General features: G+C 40.9%; 1 long non-coding RNA gene across 1 annotated transcript; it reads left to right on the top strand.

Moving 5' to 3' along the window:
* Positions 1–53: 53 nt before the first annotated feature.
* LOC110260998 (uncharacterized) lies at positions 54–1,578 on the top strand. The gene is made up of 3 exons (XR_014806323.1): positions 54–385; positions 482–605; positions 716–1,578. It is a non-coding gene; the product is annotated as an uncharacterized LOC110260998 (long non-coding RNA).
* The last annotated feature ends 7,531 nt before the right edge of the window (positions 1,579–9,109 follow it).

Below are 9,109 nucleotides of genomic sequence, written 5' to 3'. Positions count from 1 at the left end.
CCTGGACCTTCAGAATGCTCCCGACATGCAACTCTGCTCCGCCTCTCAGAGGCAATGTTTTCCGAAGCGCAAGCGGATCTCTGCTGCGCGGTCTTTGCTGGAGGGATTAGTTCGGGTCTTGGGCGACCCTGTGGCTCACTTGACTTTGGTGTGGCTGAGGGTGAATTAAGACGTTCTCAAAGAAGACTGAGGAACGCATTCGGGAGTCCAGAACGGGTGGAGGTGGGAATGGGGGCGGGGATGACTAGGGACTTAGGCCTCAGTGAGCGGGGGTATCCGGGATAAAATCCATGGAAGTGACCCTGAGTGGTGCCACGAGCTTACCTGTGTACAAGAGACTGGAGCAAGGTCTGGCAGTTGAAAAGATGAAGGTGTCTTGCTTTGGGTGAGCTTGTGGATCCGATTCGGGGTCTGGAACCCTGTGTACAGTTGTTTATATTCGCAGGACAGTTTTTACAAATTTGAATCTTTGTTTTGTTAGATATGAGGCAGTTTTTATTAGAGGTTATACACCATTGCTGGAAAGCAACGAAAAGTGGTCGCGAATGGACATTGTGAACAGGGGGACCTGTGAGAAGGTCTCTGTAGGACTGAGACTTGAGGAGGTCTGTGGCTTTGTGTGTTTCTGTTAATGTAATTGAAGATGAAAATATTTGTAAGCTGTTTTTTTCTAACTGGCTTTTCTTTTGTGTGCATACCATGGTGACTGTGAAAGTGGATCACCATCCTCCAGCTTGGATTGAAAAAGCAAGACACATTCATCTTGTGGAGTATATCTACAGTGGGATAATGCACAGCAGTGAAAATTACTGAATTTAACAAATATGATAAGCAAAGAGCCATAGAAAATACATACATTTTAGATCCATTCATAAAATTTTAAAAAGAGGCAAAACATTTTTTGCATAAGTGGTTCATAATAAAAAACAAAGATATGATAAATAAAATTCAGGAATGTGGAAACTACAAGAAACCAGGAAGATGAAGAGATAAATTTGCAAGCTGATTCAAAGTTATTCGTGTATTCTTTCTTAAGCTGGATTGTATTTACACAATTATATACTTTTAAAATATATTCTTCAGTAATTATAATTTATCTTTGATGAAATTTAAAAAATTTAAATATAGCAATTGAATAACTGTCCTCGTATGATTGTATGAACATGGAAAAAGTCATGGGATATGCATATCATATTTTTAAGTGTTCTACACAAGGGTAGTGTAGGAGCTTGTGAAGGTAAATATGTACAGAGGAGAAACTGATAGGTGATGTAAGAAAAAAAGCCTGTTAAATGCGTAAAATACATATATCTGTTATTTACATGTATATGTGTTAGAAGATACTAAGAAATACCGAGAATCATTATCACAAAGCAGTAGGCTTTCAGGTGTTTTCACTTGGTATTTTTACGCCCCACTTGAATTTCTGACAAGGTCTATTTCATGTAATAAAAGTATGGCCACTCCTGCTTTCTTTGGGTTACCATTTGCATGGTATGCTTCTCCCACACTTTCAGCTTCTGCATGTCCTTAAAGTGAGTCTCTTGTAAATAAAATATAGTTGGATCTTTTAAATTATTAATTTAACCAGTCTATGTTTTTTGACGGGGAAGTTTAGTCCATTTACCTCTAAAGTAATAATAGGGAAGGACTTGCTATTAACAATTTTGTTATTTTGTTAACTTTTTTCTGTTTGTCTTACAACTTTTTTGTCACTCCTTTCCCTTCTTCCTGTCTTTGTTTCATTGGTGTGTGTGTGTGTGTGTGTGTGTGTGTGTGTGTGTGTGTGTGTGTTTGGTGATGTACTTTAATTCCTTTCTCATTTTCTTTTGTGTCTCTTCATTAGGCATTTTCTTTGTGGTTACCATGGTACTTACCTAAAACATCTTATAGTCATAACAAGTATATTAAGCTGATAACAACTTAACTTCAATCATATACAAATACTTACATTTTTATTTCTCCCCTCAGGTGTTGTGTTTTTATACTGTATATCTACTAACATTTTGTAGTTACAATTTTTTTTGGCTGTGCCCACAGCATTATAGTTATGTTTGTACTTCTACATTTTAACCTCTATTTCAGAATTAAAAGTGATTTATGCACCATCACTGCAGAATTATAGAATTCTGCATTTGTCTGTATTTACAGTTTCCAGTGATTTATACTTTCGTATTCTTTCATGTTGCTCTTTAGCATTCTTTTATCATTTCAGCATGAAGAACTTCCTTTAGCATTTCTTGTAAGACAGGTCTAGTGATGATAAACTCCTTCAGCCTTGTTTCTCTAGGAAAGTTTATTTCTCTTTTACTTTCAAAGGATAGTTTTGTCAGATACATCATTCTGAATTGGCAGTTTATTCTTTTAGCAAGTTGAATATATTATCTCACTCCCTCTAGCCTGCAAGACATCTGCTGAGAGTCTTACAGGGGTCCCCTTGTACATGACAAATTGCTCTTATTGCTTTCAAAATTCTCTGTCTTTGACTTTTGATAATCTGTCTCATTGTGCACTACTTTGGATTCATTCTTTTTGGAGTCTATACAGCTTTTTGAATCTAGATGTCATTTATTTCCCCAGATTTGGGGAGTTTGGGGCCATTATTTTCTTTCTTTTTCTGACTGAGGCAACACTGATGTATAACATTATAGAAGTATCAGGTGTGTACAACATTAAATTTCAACTTCTGTATTATCTATGGCATGCTTACCACTAAAAATTTAGCTTCCATCCATGACTATACAGTTGAGCACCTGTTGGGAAGCAGAGATATTGAATAGTACCCTCTGAAAATGAACTTTGAGACTGAAAAATGAAGGCAGCAACTCCATAAAGTGCAACTATGAAATTTATTGTGGGTAACTTACATACAGGCAGGAACTATCAGATGGTGGATAATCCACACATATTCACAGCTGCACTCCACATCATCAAAAAGGGTACAGGGAAACTTAAAGAGACCAAAGATAAAAATACACGCTGACTACCGTGCCAACGGGAACTGAGGATTTTTCCTCTCCCTGGGGGGGTCTCATGACCATTAACCATATACATCAGCAAAAGGCAGTCTTCCAGGTTTTTTATATCAGATAAAGGCAAAGGTAAAAGTTGATGGGGAACTTATCTGGCTTCGGCACATTCCTTATAAGTAGGCTAAAGGGGAGGAGCTCCTGTAGGACTGTGAGCCTGAGATGGAGCTGACAAAATGGAGCCAGTATGGTTCAACCACATACCCCCTTTACCCATTTCACCTCTCCTCCTGCCCACCCTTTCCCCTCTGGTAACCACCATTATTTTCTCTATATATACATTTAGTTTGCTTTGTTCATTATTTTGTTTTTGTTTGTTTTATATCCCACACATGAGTGAAATCATAAGGTATTTGACTTTTTCCATCTAATTTATTTCACTTAGCATATCCTCAAGGTTCATACATGTTGTCACAAATTGCAGAACTCCATCTTTTTTATGGCGGAATGATAATTCATGTGTGTGTATATCACACATCTTTTTTATCCATTTATCCCTTGGTGGGCACTTGGGTTGTTTCCATATCTTAGCTATTGTGAATAATACTAAGATGAACATGGGGTACATATATCTTTCTGAATTAGTGTTTTCATGTTCTTTAGATAAATACTCAGGAGTAGAATAGCTGGATCATATGGTAGTTCTATTCCTAATTTTTAAGGAATTTCCACCCTGTTTACCATAGTAGCTCCAGCAATTTATATTCCCACCAACAGTGTATGAGCGTTCCCTTTTCCCCACATCCTTGCCAACACTTATTTCTCACGTTTTGTTGTTGTTGTTGTTGTTGTTTTCTCCTTTTTGGATGTCCTGCAGCATATGGAGTTCCCAGGCCAGGGATCAGATCCAAGCTGCAGGCTTGACCTAAGTCACGGCTGCAGCAATGCCTGATCCTTAAGCCACTGTTCTGAGCCAGGCGTTGAACCTGCATCCTAGTGCTCCCAAGACACCACCAATCCCATTGCACCACAGCAGGAATGCCATTTCTTGCCTTTTTGATAACGGCCATCCTAACAGGTATGAGGTGATTATCTCATTATGGTTTTGATTTGCATCTCCCCAATAATTAGTGAATGTGTGTGTGTGTGTGTGTGTGTGTGTGTGTGTATTCACACATTTAGAGTGTATGGAATAATTAAATGACTCAGTGAAAATCATGTAAATACATACTTAATTTCTGACATAGGTATGGATTTTCTAAGTATAACACCAAAGATAAAAACACTAAATAGGAGTTCCCATTGTGGCTCAGCGAGTTAAGAACCCGATGTAGTCTCTGTGAGGATGCAGGTTTGATTTCTGGCCTCACTCAGTGGGTTCAGGATCCAGTGTTGCCACAAGCTTTGGCATAAGTTGCAGATGCAACTCAGATCTGGGGCTGCTGTGGTTGTGGTAGCATAGGACCACAGCTGCAGCTCCAGTTCAACCTGTAGTCTGGGAACTTCCCTACGCTGCAGGTTCAACCATAAAAAGGAAAAAAAGAACCTATATAAATACTGAAAGTTTGACTTGATAATTATTTTTAAATATCCAACAATGCCTGAATGGTCATACATTTTTATTTCATTTCATTTCATTTCATTTTTGCCTTGCCTGTGGCATTCAGAAGTTCCCCAACCAGGGATCGAACCAAGCCACAGCAGCAAACCAAGCCACAGCTGGGGCAATACCAGATCCTTAACCTGCTGAGCCACCAAGGAAACTTGCCAATGCATACATTTTTAAAAACTGAATTGGGACCAAAAAAATTTAATGTATATGACTTACAAACAGATGATCATCTTGACACAATGTGCTTGCTTCACTCAGTATGTTAATAGCCCATACCCAGAGAGGAAAAGAAGCCAGTCACTTTGTGTTTTGGGATTTCATCCTGCCTTCTGTAATGTGCAAGCTGTGAACTTATAGATCACTCATTACTTCCTTAAGTTCTGTTTTGGATTCCATACTCCTCAATAATCCCAGGACGCCCTCTACTTTCACAATACTCCCTTGCCTCTTCCTCCTCAATGAAGACATTCCCCCAACCCTGCTGTATTTCTTTACACTTTTCGGTAGGTAGCTCCACTTTCTTCATAAGCATGCTTGATTACTCCAGTGTATATTCTGATATATTAATCGATGCAGGTTTTTCCCTCCTGCTTTTTCTATTCGGTGACCTGCTCCTACCGCTCACACCCTCCCCCGGCATTCCAGCAGGAGGCCAGGAGACATCTATCACACTGTGGTCAAGAAAGGAGAAAGAAGGAAACAAAACCCAAACTCTGTTTTGGAGTTCCAACATCAGATTTTAGATGCAAGGTAGCAAACATTTTTGGAGGATTTTTACTCCTCCAGACTAGTTCAGATTGCCTGGTTTTGCAGAGGGAAGAGGGGATTTTTGTAATGTGAAGCTTCCCTCTCTACAAAGCAGTGGGAATGTCTACTACAGACTGGACTTAAACTCCACCCTGCAAAGAGAGACACCAAAGGGGCTGATGAACACTGAGTGGGATGAGTTTGCCCTCAAAATGACAGGGAATAAATTTATGCTACAGGGAAGAATGATGACCTCAGCAGAACTTGTCATGAGTCATCATAAAATGAACATGTTTGCTTTTCACTCCTCAGGCTGTGGCCCAATTCCTTTTCAGCGCATAATGTGGAACTGCTACCTAAACATTAGGCTCACACACAGGTTTTCCCTCATGTACCAATGCTCATTCTGAGGAGGATCATTTGTTTTCTCCTGGAAAATGTTATCTCAGAAGTTTGGTGTCGTGGCTCCATTGCCTTATAGTGTTCAAGTTTGCTTTTTAGAAATCTGAAGACATTTTTCATTTTTCTTCCCCTTGTTTGCCTTCTGGAATCTTCAGGAATCTCTTCTTTCTCCTCACCACTCCAAAATTTGGGTATGGGCTTATTTTAAATCATTTCCCATTAAAAAAAAAAAATGAGCCCTTTCAGTCTGTAAACAGATGTGTTTCAGCTCTGACCATCTTGTATACTTTCTTTGATATTTTCTCCTATTCATGCATCTATTTCTTTCTTCTAAGGATATCTATTATTAAGATATTCACCCCCAGGAAAGTTTTGCTATTTTTCTAATGTTTCTCTTCTAATATTCTTTTTTTTAATAATTTTTTTTATTTTCCCACTGTACAGCAAGGGGGTCAGGTTATCCTTACATGTATACATTACTCTTCTAATATTCTTACCTCTTCTTTCAATTTCCTAAAGTTCCTCCATATTATCTTCCAGCCACTCCAGTGAATATTTTATCTCTTCTGTTTCTTATTCCCTAAAGGCCTTTTTGGCCTTCTATCATTCACTTTAATAGCATCCTATCCTTGCCTTACGCATGCAGTGGAGTTTCATATCTCACCAACAATATTACTTACAAATTATAAAATTTTGTTCTACTTCTTTAATGTGCTTTTTCTCCCATGTTTTTTTTTTTTTTTTTTTGGTCTTTTTGCTATTTCTTTGGGCCGCTCCCGCGGCATATGGAGGTTCCCAGGCTAGGGGTCAAATCGGGGCTGTAGTCACTGGCCTACGCCAGAGCCACAGCAACGCGGGATCCGAGCCACGTCTGCAACCTACACCACAGCTCACGGCAACGCCGGATCCTTAACCCACTGAGCAAGGGCAGGGACCGAACCCGCAACCTCATGGTTCCTAGTCGGATTCGTTAACCACTGCGCCACGACGGGAACTCCCCATGTTACTTTTTTTTTTTTTTTTTCCTGTTGGTCTGTTTGTTTCAGGATAGATTGTTTCCTTCAAGTGCCTACTGGTCCTTGATGATCCATTTTAAGGACATGGCCTTAAAATGCTAAATCAGGAGTTCCTATCGTGGTGCAGAGGAAACGAATCTGACTAGGAACCATGAGGTTGCGGGTTCAATCCCTGGCCTCGCTCAGTGGGTTAAGGATTCAGCGTTGCTGTGAGCTGTGGTGTAGGTTGCAGGTGTGGCTCGGATCCCACATGGCTGTGGCTCTGGTATAGGCCAGCAGCTGTAGCTCCAATTCAACCCCTAGCCTGGGAACTTCCATATGCCACGGGTGTGACCTTAAAAAGAAAAAGAGAGAGAGAGAGAGAGAAAATAACAAATGCATATAGAAAATTAAATCACAAGACAAATCTCGCACAGAAAAATAGTACATTTCAGATGAGTCTATGGTTAAACCCAGTCGTCGAATACTGAGTGCTTAAAAATTATTGAATGGGAGTTCCCATCGTGGCGCAGTGGTTAACGAATCCGACTAGGAACCATGAGGTTGCGGGTTCGGTCCCTGCCCTTGCTCAGTGGGTTAAGGATCCGGCGTTGCCGTGAGCTGTGGTGTAGGTTGCAGACGTGGCTCGGATCCCGCGTTGCTGTGGCTCTGGCGTAGGCCGATGGCTACAGCTCCGATTCGACCCCTAGCCTGGGAACCTCCATGTGCCGTGGGAGCGGCCCAAGAAATGGCAAAAAGACAAAAAAAAAAAAAATTGTTGAATGAAGGGCAGATATTTGTAAGAGGACTATTTGGAGATTTTTGTTTTACCACAAGTAACAATGCAGGTTCTGAAGATTTGCGTATCACGACTGATGAGCACAAAGAGGCTGAAAACTGGAAAACAAGCAGCCAGGAATGCACTGATGTTCACTAGTTGCAAGGGTTGATTGACAAAACAAGTCATATAAAGTGAGAAGAGGGAGGAAAGCGAATAAAAGGAAACAAAGGAGCTCACCAGAAGCAGCACAGTGTGAGTGGCCAGAGGCTCTGGGAGGCTCTGGGAGAGAGGCTGATGTGGTAAATATATCGGATTCTCTGCTTATGTCTTTGCAGGAAGAGCACAATGGAGCCAATGGCCCAACCCATGGGTCCCAGACACAAAATATCAAGGAAGGAAAACAGGAATGTGTAGAGTGAAGCCACGGGTGAATCAGACCCTTTTGCAGAACACAATCCAAAAACGCTTTCCTGTCATGTTTATAGTATTCCCTAGGTCAGCCACTCGCTTTGGCACAACAATATTTATCAGGAGATAAAGAATCCAACACAGGGAACAGGCGGGTTGAACAAATGTAGGAGCTTTACGTTTGAGTTTGGCCCACCTGGAGTTACTAGGGCTGATGGTGATGGCCTTGAAGCTGCTCAAGAGGCAGATGGTGCAGAGAACCCCCCCGCCCCCAGGCCACTCTGTGAGCGGAAAAGCTAACCTTACACCCAACTTCTCCCAGGAAGTATTTCCAATCAAAAGCATCCAGTGTCTGAGGGAGTCCCCTAGAGAAAAGGACCAGGAAGTTGGCGAAGGTCAATGGGTTGAGAATCAGATCTGTGGGCCTCTGAGTGTGTTTAGTGAACGAAGTCAATATGTAGAGATAAAGGAGTGAGGAATTCCCTAGAAGCCCAGCTCCAGGCTGGAAGAGGAAGAGAAGCCCCATTACCAACTCACCAGAACCCATAATGTCAAGGCCCATGAGTTTATTTTATCATCAAAGCCAGATGCTGGAAGGAAAGAGAAGGTAATACATGATTTTCCTTGGTGTGGCAAATTCGATATGAACAAATTTCATCTTTTCTTTCTTTCTTTTTTTTTTTTTTTTGTCTTTTCTAGGGCCACATCTGAGGCATATGGAGGTTCCCAGGCTAGGGGTCTAATCGGAGCTGTAGCTGCCGGCCTACACCAGAGCCATACCAACACAGGATCCGAGCCGTGTCTGCAACCTACACTGCAGCTCATGGCAACGCCAGATCCTTAACCCACTGAGCAAGGCCAGGGATGGAACCCACAACCTCATGGTTCCTGGTTGGATTCGTTAACCACTGAGCCATGACAGGAACTCCGAACGTATTTCATCTTTATTCACATATGCAAAATCCTACTTCAGATGACTGGATAGACACATATTGATTCAAACTACCTTGAAAGAGTAAACTAGTTCTTTCCAAAGTTGTATATGATTTGCTAGCATTTTATGTAGGGTGAATGGATATGTATTTATGAATGATGTGTGTCAAAACAGGCTACATGATGGCAGGAAATGAGCAGTTTATGATCCCAATATTTCCTTTCTTTTTCCCACTGTGTAGTTTAAAAATTTTAGATTAAA

Source organism: Sus scrofa, chromosome 6 (assembly GCF_054392235.1).
Source record: "Sus scrofa isolate SSC_HxYL_T2T_F1_AM1 chromosome 6, Sscrofa_HxYL_maternal_Yorkshire_Landrace_v2.0, whole genome shotgun sequence".
Classification (NCBI taxonomy): domain Eukaryota; kingdom Metazoa; phylum Chordata; class Mammalia; order Artiodactyla; family Suidae; genus Sus; species Sus scrofa.
This window is presented reverse-complemented; position numbering and strand designations above follow the sequence as displayed.